The sequence below is a fragment of the Herpailurus yagouaroundi genome, unplaced genomic scaffold (assembly GCF_014898765.1).
Source record: "Herpailurus yagouaroundi ecotype Mexico unplaced genomic scaffold, PumYag 250, whole genome shotgun sequence".
Classification (NCBI taxonomy): domain Eukaryota; kingdom Metazoa; phylum Chordata; class Mammalia; order Carnivora; family Felidae; genus Herpailurus; species Herpailurus yagouaroundi.
Genome location: NW_024412467.1, coordinates 6037772 through 6051651, shown reverse-complemented (window position 1 = coordinate 6051651; position 13880 = coordinate 6037772). Strand labels below are relative to the sequence as shown.

At 38.4% G+C, this 13880-nt stretch overlaps 1 protein-coding gene across 6 annotated transcripts in view; it reads left to right on the top strand.

Moving 5' to 3' along the window:
• Nucleotides 1-13880, top strand: part of CDKAL1 (CDKAL1 threonylcarbamoyladenosine tRNA methylthiotransferase) — a 717891-nt gene that overhangs the window by 262416 nt on the left and 441595 nt on the right. The window lies entirely within an intron of this gene.

Sequence of the window (13880 nt, the reverse complement as noted above, 5' to 3'; positions counted from 1 at the left end):
AACCTTGTGTTTTGAAAAGCAACAGTTTTAAATTATGATGAAACCTACTTTATCATACTTTAGAATATAATTTATACCTTTTTGTGTTCTAGTTCAGAAATCTGTATCCAATTCGAGGCTGCTAACGTTTTCTCTTTTCTCCTAGAAATCCTGTAATTTAATTAATTCATTCATTCTTACATTTAGGTCTACTCCGCGTGCATTTTTGATTCATTTTTGAATGTTGTGTGCGGTGAGGGTTGAGGTTCATTCTTTTGGATGTACGATTGTTCTGGCACCATTTGTTGCAAAGAGTCCTTTCCCTTTGTCTTGGAATCTTTGTCAGTAATCAGTTGACAGTGTGTGTGTGTGTCTCTTGCTGGATTACCTATTTTGTGTCACCGATATATGTGTCTACCTTAGTGTCAGTTCCACACTGTGTTGATTGGCGTTGCTTGAAATCGCATAGCTTGTCTTCCAGCTTCTTTCTTCTTTTGCAAACTTTGTTATGCTGTCATAGTTCATTTGTATTTTGATACGTTTTAAAATAATCTTTTCAGCTTTTAATTAAAAAAAAAAAAAAGCCCGAATCAAATTGTAGTAAGTGTATAGATGATTTTGGGAGCACCGACATCTTTAAATATTGAGTTTTCTAATCTATGAGCATGGTATATTTTTCTGTTTAACTAGATCTTTAATGCTGATAGTGTTTTGTAGTTTGATTAGCAGATGTTGTATGTCTTTGTTAAATTTTCCTTTAAGTATTTTAGTGGGGGGGATAGTATTATAAATGGTATTTGAAAAAATTTCAACTCCCAAATGCTCATTACTGTTATCAAAAACTTTGATTTTTGTATGCATCCTGTCATCTTGTTAAACTTACTTAGTAGGTCTAGTAGTTTTTTGTGGATATCTTAGAATTTTTTATATAGATAATTCTTTTGTTGGCAAACAAGATGGTTTTACTTGTTTTTGGTCTCTGTGCCTTTAGATTTTTTTTTCTTGGTTTATTGCATTGGCCAGGACTTCCAGCCTAATCTGGAATAGAAGGATAAGGATGCTAGCATTATTCCTGATCTCAGGTGGAAAGTATCAGTCTTTCACCATTTAGGATAGTGTTAATTGTGGGTTTTATGTGGTTGAGGAAGTTTGATTCCATTTCTGACTTGCTAAGTATATTAATCACACATGGGTGTTTAGTTTTGTCAAATGCCTTTTCTGCATTTATGCATATTTCTTCTTTTTTAGTCTTCTGAACTTAACATGTTGAATTATATCAATAGATTTTTAAATGCTAAACCACCTTTGCTTTACTGGTATAAATCCCATGTGGTTATGGTGTATTATAATGAATTTTTGGATTCAGTGTGCTAAAATTTTGCAGAGAATTTTTAAACCTGTGTTCGTGAGTAATTTTAGTCTGTAGTTTTCTTGAAATTTAGCTTTTATATCAGGGAAATGTTGACTTCATCTTTTTTATTGGTAGTGTTTAAGTGGTTTAAATGTAATGTGGTTATTGGTGTGTTGGATTTATTGTCCCATTTTGCTGTTTTCTATTCATCCCATGTGTTTTGGTTTCTTTTTTCCTGGTCCCTTGCCTTCTTTTGTGTGAAATGTGAATTTTCATTATTCTGTCTCTTTATTTTGGTCCCATTTTCTTGCTAGTTACACTATAGTTTACAATATTTATATTTGAGTTACTATAATTTACTTCCAAGTTCTACCACTTCAGATTTAAGAACCTCATAAGCGGGATACTGTTACATTCCCCCTTCTTGATTCAGTTGTCGTCCTGCATTTTATTTTTTTCTGTAGCCTGCATTATACATACGATTTCCTGTCACTCCATCTTGTCCAGAAACAAAAAGTCTTTTTGCTAGTGTTTTATTTAGCATTTTTTTTGCATTGATATTCCTGAAAATGGTTATAGCTTTCTTTTTTGGATTCTTTGTGAGCTTTTGGAATTATTGTCATGTTTGTTTAGTAAGAAAAATATCAGATAATTATCTTGCTTCTCTGTTTTTAGGAATAGTTTATATAGAACTTGTAGCATTTGATTTCCTGAAGGTTCAGTAGAGGAGAGGGTGCTTTAGATTCTCTGTCTGTTCTAGTAATGGATTTTTTTTGTCTTCCTGTCTTTTCTGGGGTCAGTTTTGCTAACTTGTATTTTTCTAGGAAATTACCCATTTCATCTAGATTTTCAAAATCATTGACATAATTTTGTGCAAAGTAGTCTCTTATTTTTAAAATTGTTCTCTGTTTTGATGGTTACTTCTTCTGTGTCCTTTCTAATTTTGTTTTTCTCTTTATGCCTTGGTACATGATTAGTGTAGTTTTTTATAGGCCTCTTTATTGGCTTTTATTCTTATTTTAACAGTAAAAATGTTTATAGAAAAAAGGCTTAGAAAATTTGGATGAAGCACAAATAATATGATGAAAATCAGTGACTCCACCACGCAGAGATAGGCATTGTTAACAATTTGCTGACATTTCATATGTTGCTATGCATATTATGGCTTGTTAATTTAACACAATCGAGATCAGTTTTCTACACACGTACTTGTATTAGTTTCTTAGGGCTCCTATAACAAGTGGCCACACACTGGGTGGCTAAAAATAACAGAAATTTATTTTCTCATAGTTCCAGGGGCCAGGAATCCAAAATCAAGGCTGTGGACAGGGCCATACTCCTTCTGAACGTAACGCTGACCTCTGCATTCATCTTAACATGGCCTTCTTTCCTCTGTGTCTCTGTCCAGATTTCCCTGTTCTTAAAAAGGCCACTAGTCCCTAGATGAGGGCCCATCCCCATCTGTCTGACCTCATCTTAACTTGATTATACCTGCAAAGATCCTGTTTTGCAATAAGAACCTTCACAGAATTTGAATAGACATGGGTTTTGGGGGTACACAGTACAGTATTGTTATGTTCCCTTCTGATTAGTTCGAGGCCTTCTTTGTACTTTCATTTCTCTCCAGGAATTTTAGGGTCTGCTGCTGAGCGAGAGAAGAGCATCGCTAAAGTGTGTCAGCACTCCGAAGTGCTAGTGGCCAGCTAGCCTTGTGGTTGAGCCATAAACACAGATTACCATCATTACCTCACAAAGCGTCATCATTGAAGAGAGAAGCAGAGCTTATTACATTTCTTTAGAGCTCACTTCTCAGTTAATTTTAGATGAGGATGCTCTTTCTCAGACCGTTCTTCAGAATTATTTAATTGCATCATAAATAAGTGAATAGAATGACAGTGATATTTTTACAACCCAAATTAAGAATCATAAAAAGCAGGTGGCGTTAATAAAACTGTATCATCAGAACACTAAAAAACAATTTTTAAAAAATGGTGGCGTGAACGTTTTATTGGTGGTGGCGGTCAGTTTGATCAGCAAACCATTCAGGAACCTTTTCATGACATCCACCCTGGTTCTCACGTTGCTTGTGACACTCTCTAGTCCTGTTCCATGCTTCTTTAACTAAAGTGTCTTTCTGCCATCCCTGCTACTGTCCCTGTATATCTAGTCGATGGCTGTTCCTTGTGATGATGAATTAAGAAGTACTTATGGCCATGGCTTTTTAACACTTTGCATTTTAATTGGTCCAAATATGGGATAGTGGGGAGCAGGGAGTGGGCAAGGACCCAATAGTCTTTGAAGATACTATGTGTGATGCACTGTGTGGTGCCTTATATGTTATTTTTGTTGAGTCCGCCAAACTGTCTGAAACGTAAGTATTATACCGGCTTTAAATACCAGAAACATTGATAGGCTTGGAACTAGAATTTAAGCCTTAGTGTCCACAATTTTGCATAAAGCTCTATTTCTTTTTATTAACATATGTACTTACAGACTCCATTGTAAAGACATGTATAAACATCCTCTGTGGAGCCTTGTATAAGACAACCTATTTTTAAGAGTCGAAGTGGAAGTTTTCTTAGTTTTTTCCTTTTAATAATTTAAATTCTCAAGTCCTCCATGATCTATTTGTAGTAATTGTAGGTCTAGAAAAGTTCTCTATTTGTCAGAGGGTCAGGGAAGGTAGATGTCATGCTCCTTCTTAAACTAGTTTTATTTAATGCTACTTAATTTGTCTTATGTTATTGGATCAAATAATAGGGGTCTACCTACGAAGAATTGACTCGTCATTGTTGTCTGAAGGGTAACACTGATACAAAGTTCCCCTTCATCTCCAGCAAGGACACAGACCCACCCTTTTTCTTTTTTTAATTTTTTGAGTTTAATTTATTTATTTTGAGAGGGGGGTGAGGGCGAGAGGGAGAGAGAGAATCCCAAGCAGGCTTTGCACTGCCAGTGCAGAGTCTAATGTGGGGCTCAAACCCATGAGCCATGAAATCATGACCTGAGCTGAAATCAAGTGTTGGACTCTTAACTGATGGTGGCACCCAGGCGCCCCCAACACACCCTTTTTCTAATCAGCTTGTGACCCAAGAAAGCACAGATTTATTATTTATTATTATTAAGACTGTTAAGGGTTTTTATGCTTTACAACATCAAGGGTCTTAACCATAGAGCGTTTGTGAAAAAATTGCTTTGTGTTATGGAATGCTTTATGAAAATAATGGAAGATTAGATGAACACGATTATAACCTGAAGTGCCTGCCTCTCAAAGACGCTTCCTGTTCCTGAAGAAAGGTCTTTTACTCTTTTCTGAGCCTTGCTGCCCTACTCTCCATCCCCATAAATCCTCTTTACCGAGGGCCACTTACGTTATTGTTGCTGTTGTGGTGTCAGTTTTTCCCAAACATGCTCTCCTCAAACAAGTGACTCATTTCTACGATGATGGCTTATTTCAGAATCTTTCACAATCTCTTGTTTGGTCCTGTGGGACCACATGTGCTGTCACAATCAAGGGTCAGATGATAGTTTCTGATAACATGTATCAACTAGAGTTAACAGTTGTTAACTGCAGCTGACAATTTCTTCACCTGAGGAGTGTTTCTGAATTGAATCCTGTAAACTGTTCTGATGATAGTAATGTCGTGTGTCTTACATTTGTGCCTCTGTCATTACTCACATACGATGGAGCGATAAACTCAAAAAATTTTTTTTTACATTATCAGATGGTCAGTATTACAAATAGCAATCCAGTATCAACCAATTATCTTTTTTTGCCTGAGTGTTTTATATTTAAGAAGAGTGGTAAGGTTCTCTTCATTAAAATTGAGCTAATGCTACTTTTCTGTCTCCCATAGGTGAAATCAATTACTTAAAGACAATTATAGATCTATCTTATGAGCACTGCAAGTAAGAGCGAGTACCTAATTCCCCATTCAGGGCATCAGCTTTATAAGGTTTCATTCAGAATGAAAGGGTAGGCTTTATTGGAACAGCTGTGGGACATTTACGTAAACATTGAAGAATTCATAGTAAAATTTTTAAAAATATGTTATGCTGTACCAGTGTGCGTGTGTGTGTGTTTGTGTGTATAGAATATATATTATATATAAATATTACATATAACATGTTACATATGTATAATATATATGTAACATATGTTCAACATAATACATGTATAATATATAATACATATGTTATATATAATATATATTTATATATAATCTATGCCTATAACAAATATATAATATGTAATATATATTATATAATATATAACTATAATGTTATATAATATATAATATAATCAATATATAATTTGTGTAATTAATATATAATATAATATATAGAGTATAATATTATGTATATATATTATGTATGTATATTATGTATTATGTATATATGTAAATATTCTATATTATATATATTACATACGTAAATACTATATATATATATATATAAATGTGCAAGTGTGCTGTTGCTGTGAAATCACAGCGAAATGATGCAGTACGATAGGGAGTAGTGAGAGAGCTCTTTTGTTCACCCTCTTGTGACATATTTTGTTTATTGCATATGTTTAAGATTTTGGTTTTATAGAATGTTTTAAAAAAAAGTCTCTTCATTATCTGTTAGTAACTGACATAGGTGTGTTTTTTTTCAGTTTGTGAATGATGCACAGGCTTGGTTGATTTATGCTTTGTATGAAAAGAGCTATTTGGTTGAATGAGTTACTTACTTTTGTTATTCGGAACGGTTTCTGATGGTGCTGTTTTCAAATGGTGTTCTCCATTTTCCCCCTTGTGTGTAGCTGGCGTACATCATGGCAACGTTTGATTTATAGGTGTGCTGTCTGGTTTTGCCATGTTTTGTGTGCCTAAGATGTTTGGGGTATGTATCTCTTACCTATGTGAATGGGTAGTTTGGAGGAGGTGGCAGATGGCCTACTGGGCCGTACTCTGAAGGTTGCGGAAGGCCACGGGCAGGCATCTCTTTTAATTGGGTAGGCAGTAGAATTCGAGTGCATTTCTCGAGTGTCTGATAGGTGTGCCTTGTAGGTTTCTTCAGACTCTGAGTCTCTGTGAATATAATGATTTTTAAATTTTTTGCAGAAGTGGCAGTGCATCAAGTGACATTAGCAAATTTATTTTTGGTTTTATTAATTTAGGACTCACTCTGTCTCCTGTATTCCTAGTGGTCAAACTGATGCCTAAGCTTTGCTTCATGCCTTTAGTTGACAGAAAACACCCACCTAGCTAGATGCCATGCTAAGGTGACCAGGTAGGCAGGAACGAAGTGGTGTAAAAACCATGACATAACATTCATCTTAGGCCATAGTGAACGTTTTGATCACTAAACAAATGAGACTCTTCTATATTTGAAAATACAAAGTGTGAAGATGTTTTACATGCATGTGAGCATTTTCCTTCATGTTCTGCTTTACAAATGGATTTCTATTATGGAAACAGGAAGGTAGTAGCTACGATGTCGAAAAATTTTAGTTCTCCTTCTTTGTTCAGTATTTAAGAAGGTGTCTTATGGGCCCCTTCCTCGGGTAGAGGCGTCGCCTGCACCTTTCGGTGATGCCTGGCACAGGATGGAAGCGGCCGCGTACCCCTAATCACCCCACCTGGAAGAGGCCTTCTCTACCTGGGGGACACCACTGCACAGGGCCCAGTCTAGCTTGTAGCCTTTGGTGTGGGCCAGTGGATTCCTTTTGCTTGTGCTTGCTTTCTCTTGGTGCTCCCCAGGAGCGTGTCACAGGCCTAAAGCCATGTGGACAACACTGTCCTCTCTCATGGCTCCTCACAAGCCGGGGTTGCAGTGGTGCTGGCAGAAGAGGGTGTAGGCTTCTGACTCTGATCACACCTCCTTTCGCTGGTGGCGGTCACTTCAGTACATTCAGTCTGGTTGAAGTTCGGTTTTCGGGCCTGGTAGCCGTGCTGCTCTTAGTGGCAATGGTGATGGTGGCAGTGGTGGTGGTGATGGTGATAGAGGATGAGGGACCTTTGCCCACTGTTGGTGGGACCGTAACTAGGTGCAGCCACTAAGGGAAATAGAATGGAGGTTCCTGAGTAGATTAAAAATGGCACTATGATGCAGCACTTTAACTCTGGGTGTTTATTTGAAGAAGGCAAGATATGGAAATAACCTGAGTGTTTGTGATGAATGGATAAAGAAATTGTGGTAGAGATCTATCATGAAATATTACTCAGGCATTCAAAAGGATGAAGTCTTGCCATTTGTGAAGACGTGGATGGACCTCGAGGGCATCATGCTAAGTGAACTAAGTCAGACACAGAGAGAGACCATAGCGTATGATCTCTCTTATATGTAGAATCTTGAACAACAACAACAACAACAACAAAAGCTCATAAATGCTCAGAACAGATTGGTCATTGCCAGAGGGAGAGGAGTGGGAGAAATGGGTGAATGGGGTATAAATTTATTCTACAATAAAATAAATAATAATGAGTACCTATGCAGTTCCAAGGCTTTTCTAAGTAAGTTACAGGTATTTACTTGTTTATTCTTGCTAGCAACATTGTGACATTGGGACTCCAGTTATCCTGAATTTAAAGAAGAGGCAAAGAACGAATAAGGGATTTATTTGCTTAAAGTCACGACGATAGTAAAATACCAGACTGATGTCCCCAACCACAAGGACAGCCAGCTGCTAAGGTGACTTGGCCCCATCTGTAATGCATACATTTATTATTGACTTCTGTCTTTCCAGTCCCACGAGGACACGCCTTAGGAGGCTACCGATGAGGAGTGTGGGCCCCAGTCTCCAGCCGTCTTAAACTCAAGTTCTGGCTTGGTGGCGTGGTCGCCCTTTCACTGTGAGCTTGGGAAAGCTTGACACAGCAGCCCTGCATTCGTGCCTCCATTCTAGAATGTGCATTGACAGCCTACTGTGTGCCAGACACTGAGGTGTGAGGGATGTCACACTGGGGACAAAATCCTTGTCTTCATGGAGTTTCGTTTCTAGTGAAAGAAACAGACAAACGGGTAAACAGAAGATACCATGACAATCGTAGGAGAGTGGTGAGTGTAATGGGGAAACTAAAGCAGGCTGTGGAGATGTAGAGGTTACAGAAGGGGCTGTTTTGGACAGAGGCGTTTTGGGGGCAGCCTGTGAGGTCGTGCTCTTTGATCTGAACTATGAAGACGGAGAGTGAGCCACGCAGGTGTCTGGGGAAGAGCGTGTCAGGTAGAGGCGGAGGCCCTAGATGGAAGGTGCACGGCATGAGCCTCAGGGAGGCCTGTGTGTGGGTCTACTGCTTTTGCTAACACGTAAGTTATATAGTTTGTAGTGTGGGTGCAGGTGTGTGAAGCCTCTTGATTCTCTGTCAGAAACACCATGTTCTTCTGACCCTCATTGATCATGTAAATAGATGGCTTGACACTTCTAAAGGCCCTGCATTAGTTATTGCTGTATAACATATCCCTGCAAACATAGCCACTAAAAACAGCATTTGGTTATTACCTCACCGCGTCAGAAAGGCAGGAGTCAGGGCCTCGTTTAGAGTCATCTGAAAGGCTGTGATCATAGTTGTGTCTATGAGGGCTGAGTTCTCTCAGAAGGCTTGACCGGGGAAGGGCCCCCTCCTGAATTCTCATAGTTGTTGAGAGCATTTGGTTCCTTACAGGCTGTTGGATTGAGGGCCTCAATTTCTTGCTGGCTGGCAGTTGGAGGCCACCCTCAGTTCCTTGCCATGTGGCCCCCTCCAAATATTGATTTACAACATGGCAGCTTCCTTCTTCAGAGTTATCAAAGGAGAGAGTTTCCTTGTAAGACAGGTGTTATTAACACAAGTGACATCCTAACATCTTTGCCATATTATTGGTTAGAAGCAAGTTAGAGATCCAGCTTACCCTTAAGGGGAAAGGATTACAAGGGCATGAATACTGGGAGGCAGGGATTTTGGGGGCCACTGTACAGACTGTTAGCAAGAGGACCATACAAATAACTGGAGCCACCCATTGGGAATGCTTGATATAGTGTGTTTATCTCTATTTAACAAAACTCTTTGCTGTTCGGCGCCTGGCTGGCTCAGTAGAGCATGCGAGTCTTGATCCCAGGGCTGTAACTTTGAGCCCCATGTTCAGGGTGAGATTACTTAAAAATAAGATCTTTTTTAAAAATCTAAAAAAACCCACAAAAAACTATTGAGTGTTAAAATGCTATGGGTGTTTGATAATTAGTAAAAAGAAGCAAGGTTTTTAGCTCCTCTAGGAGATAAGTTGTAACTAATTAGGAATTCCCGCTGAACTTATTTTTCTATTTCTGTCTCCTACCAGCTGTTCTTCTGAGTAGGGCGGAGACAGCACGGGTCAAATCTGGACCTCTTGATCGAATCTGAAATTGTTGATTCCTTCTTCCACCTTTAATCCTCTTTTCCTTACCTTCCCGGCAGCCCCTCCTGTGGTTTGTCTTCTTCCTTCGCCTTTGTTCCTTGCCATTCTCCTCTTCTGGAACATTTTCTGTTTCGCTGTTGCAGCTTAACCTCTTTGTCTTCTCCACGTCCCTTTTACATGCTCAGTAAGTGTGTGCTGACCATGTCCCCTAAAAGGCAGGATGCCAGGTTTGAATTTGACTTAGTAGGCAGAGGTTTTCAAGCTGGGTTCTGATGAGATGGCGGGGTTCTCAGGGGCTGTAGGTGACAAGGTAGGTAGGCAGATGTAGAACTGTCACTCGCTGCTGCTTGGCGAAGGACCTATTACTAGTCTGAGACCAGATGCATACAGAAATAGAGAGTCCGTGCTGAGACACCTTTGATGGGGTTTTACGTTTGTTTTTCTGGTTTTGGTACTTCAGTTGGAAGTAATACTACTTTGTGTCATACCCTATGCCTTTATGACAGCTCTCATGGACTTTTAAAGTATGGCTTGATTCTTGCTGGCAGTACCTGTGACATGAACGCATATCCCTTAGTAACAGGCTGTATTTACAGGCTGTATTTGCTGTAAATACTTGAAAAGCTGTTGCTGACAATTCAAGGCTAATTAATGAATTTTTGGATGGTCCCAGTTTATTGATAACCCAAGTTGATTATTAGTTGTGACTTAATGAAACTATTGCCAAATGGCACATATGGGCAGGCAGGCTACACCCGCCTGTTCCCTCTGCAGTCTCTGAGATTTCTTTGTTGGCTTTGTATCTCCTCTCCGTTCTGTTTTGTTTAGATCATTTTTGGAAGATTAGTACATCACATCACGTTACGTTTTGGGGAGATGACTTTGTTTTCTACCCAGAGATCAACCTGAATTTGGTCCTGGAAGAGGTGTTCTCGATACATGTAATTAGATAATGTCCTCTTCCAACAGAATCCATATGCAAATAGATGTAGCATCCTCCGGTCTTATCTGCAGTCTTTCTCCTTCAATGTAGAAACCAGAGTTTTGAGCAAGAATTTTTCCAAATGGAAGCCGATCCCCTAGACCAGTGAACTCAACCTAGTCAGCTTGAGGAGAGAGACATTGGCCTCCTTGAGTTCGTGTAAATAAAAATACAGGGAGGAGGGGAACCTGCTGAATGAATCCGGTCAATGTGACAAAGAGCTATTCCTGTAAGATATTTTGTCCTCTGACTTATAAAACTTCCTTTTTGTTTTTCTCTCTTGCTTCTTTTGTGAAACTTGCTATTTTCAGGTGTTTTGATGTTTGGGGGAAGTTATAAATGGAATTGTGTATTTCAGAGAAGGTCAGGCTTAGGAGTCATCACTCATCACATGCCTATCTCTCTTTTTTATTTTTAAACGGCACACGAGTGTCTGACTTGCACATGGTATTTCTTGCTTGGCAGGCTGGTGCCAGACTCAGTGTCTGTTGTTTTTAAGAGATAAATGTCTGGTGGTTTTTGTTTTGCCGTGAGACACATGTGAGTCATACGTATCATGAACCAAGTCCTTCCCCCAAACCTCTAATTGTTTTGGACAACTTACCTACACTTCATCATCTAGAAGCTAATTTATTAAAAATTCCAACTGTGTGTCCATTTATAAAAGTTCGGTTAGTCATCTACACTTTATCGTCGATATAATCATTTCTTGACTGAGGGAACTACCAACCCTGTTGGCACTAACTTTGTCTTTGTGCTTGCACGTTGATCGTAAACTTAGAAAAAGATTAAAAATGAAGATGTAGGCCTCAGTCTCTGTGACTTCCTTCCTTCTTGGTCGTGGATAGCACCAAAAATCTAGATTTTACTAGTGTGTTTAATCCCGTGAATGACACTCTCTAATGCAGTCGTTAGTGTTTTGTTAAGAAAGCAAACAATACTATGATCAAAAAGAGACTGAAATATTTTATATTACATTATTGAATAACTTGCTCAGCGTTATCAAACTGATCTTTATTTTCTCAGCGTATTATGACAGGTACTATGTGTGACAGTTAGAATGGATGGCAGAGCCGGACTGTCCGGGATTTATGTATTATCTCTACCATTTAACTGGTTCCGTGATGTTTGAGATATTTGTCAAACAACTGGGTCTCTCCATGCCTTTGTTATGTCTTTGTAAAATAGGGAATAATAGTAGTACCTACTTCACAAGGTTGTTTTCAGGATTAACTTAATTAATATATATAAAGTGTCTATGTGAACAGTGCCTGGCATTGCCTACAGGTACATAGAAGTCTTAGCTATCATTGGTCACCTTTTTGATTGTCTAGTTTTACAAAGGTTTGTTAATAACAACAGAAATGTATTTACCATATATTAAAAGTATGTACTAAGATTTAAGTTTTTAAAACTAAAAATTTCCAGTAGAAAGCTACTTTTTATCTCTAACTCTTAAGAAAGAACAGTTGGACTGAAACACTCCATTATAGAGTTTGTTGCAAAGCAATGTTTTAAAACAAAAACAAACTTAAAAAAAAAAAAGTCTGTCCATGGAGTTGAATGGGAGACTCAGTGATGTGGTTCTGCCTTTTTTTTCTTTTTTCCAGCATTGTGTTCTTTTAACATTTCCTAAGTTCCTGATTGAAAAAATAAAGACAGGTGATTTTCAACAAAGTAGCTATGTCGTCTTTATATGCCTTATATCTAGAACTTAAGTTTTTTTTTTTTTTTTTGACTGTGGACATACTTCCATATTATTGTTTTAAATAGTCTTTTTTTTTTTTTTTTAATTGGGAACATTTCCTTGAACATTCACATAGAGTATCAAAAGAAGTTTTTGTTTGTGGTTGGAAAAAAATGTCTTTAACCTGCCAACAGAACTTAAAATTGCATAAGAAAATGGGTGTTGATGCAGAGGAATGGTGTGTAGGCAGCAGATCTCTTGTTCTGTCTGAAAACAGTGATGAAATACAAACAACCAGTGTGGAACTGCTGTTGCTCTGTTTCAGTGTGGGAAAGACAACTTCAGAGGAGGAGAAAAACTGCTCTTTTAATGCTTTTATTATATTTTAGGCATGGGACTTTGTTGGCAAGCATTACAGGGATCACAGAAAGCTGAGATCTATAAAAAGTACTATGGTGCCTGTTTCATTCTATTTATGTTGAACTTTAGCAGGAGTTTGGGATTCATTTTTGATCTTTAAGTGCTCCTGTGAACTCTTGAAATTATTTATAGAACTTTGCTTTTTTTTTTTTTTTTGAAGCTTTTATGATGCCTTGTTGTCATTAACCAGTGTTTTACTCTTTTGGTTTTGGTTTTTATTGTAGCAAAATATACATAACATAAAATATACCGTTTTACTATTTTTAAGTGTCACATTCAGTGGCATTAAGTACATTCCTATTTTTGTGCAGCGGTCACCTCCATCCACCTCTAGAACTTTTTTATGGTGCCATCCTGAAACAGTGTATCCATTAAACAATAACCCCCAGACCCTCCTGCTGTGGCAACCACTATTCACCTGTCTGTCTTTATGAACTTGACTATTCTAAGCACCTTATGTAAGTGGAATCATATAACATGTGTCCTGGTTTATCCATGTTTTATCAGAATTTCACTTTTTTTAAATGTTTATTTCTGAGAGAGAGAGAGAGAGAGAGAGAGAGAGAGAGAGAGAGAGAATACAAGCGAGGGAAGGGCAGAGAGAGAGGGAGACACAGAACCTGAAGCAGGCTCCACATTCTGAGCTGTCAGCACAGAGCCCGACGTGGGGCTCAAACTCACGGACCGTGAGATCATGATCTGAGCTGAAGTCGGACGCTCAACCGGCTGAGCCACCCAGGCACCCCCAGGATTTCATTTTTTAAGGCTGAGTAACAGTCCTTTGTATCTGTATACCACATTCTATTTATGTGTTCTCCCGTTGATGGGCAATTGGGTTGTTCTACCTTTGGCTATTGTGAATAATACTGCTATAAACATTAGTGTGCAAATATCTGTTTATGTCCCTGCTTTCATTTCTTTTATGTGTATATTGGAATTGGAATGTTGGATTACATAGTAATCCTGTGTTTAATATTTGAGGAACTGGCACACTGTTGTCTACGGTAGCCACACCATTTTATACTCCCACTGTCTGTAGAATCTTGTGGGGTGTGTGTGTGTGTGTGTGTGTGTGTGTGTGTGTGTGTGTGTGTATACAAGAGCCA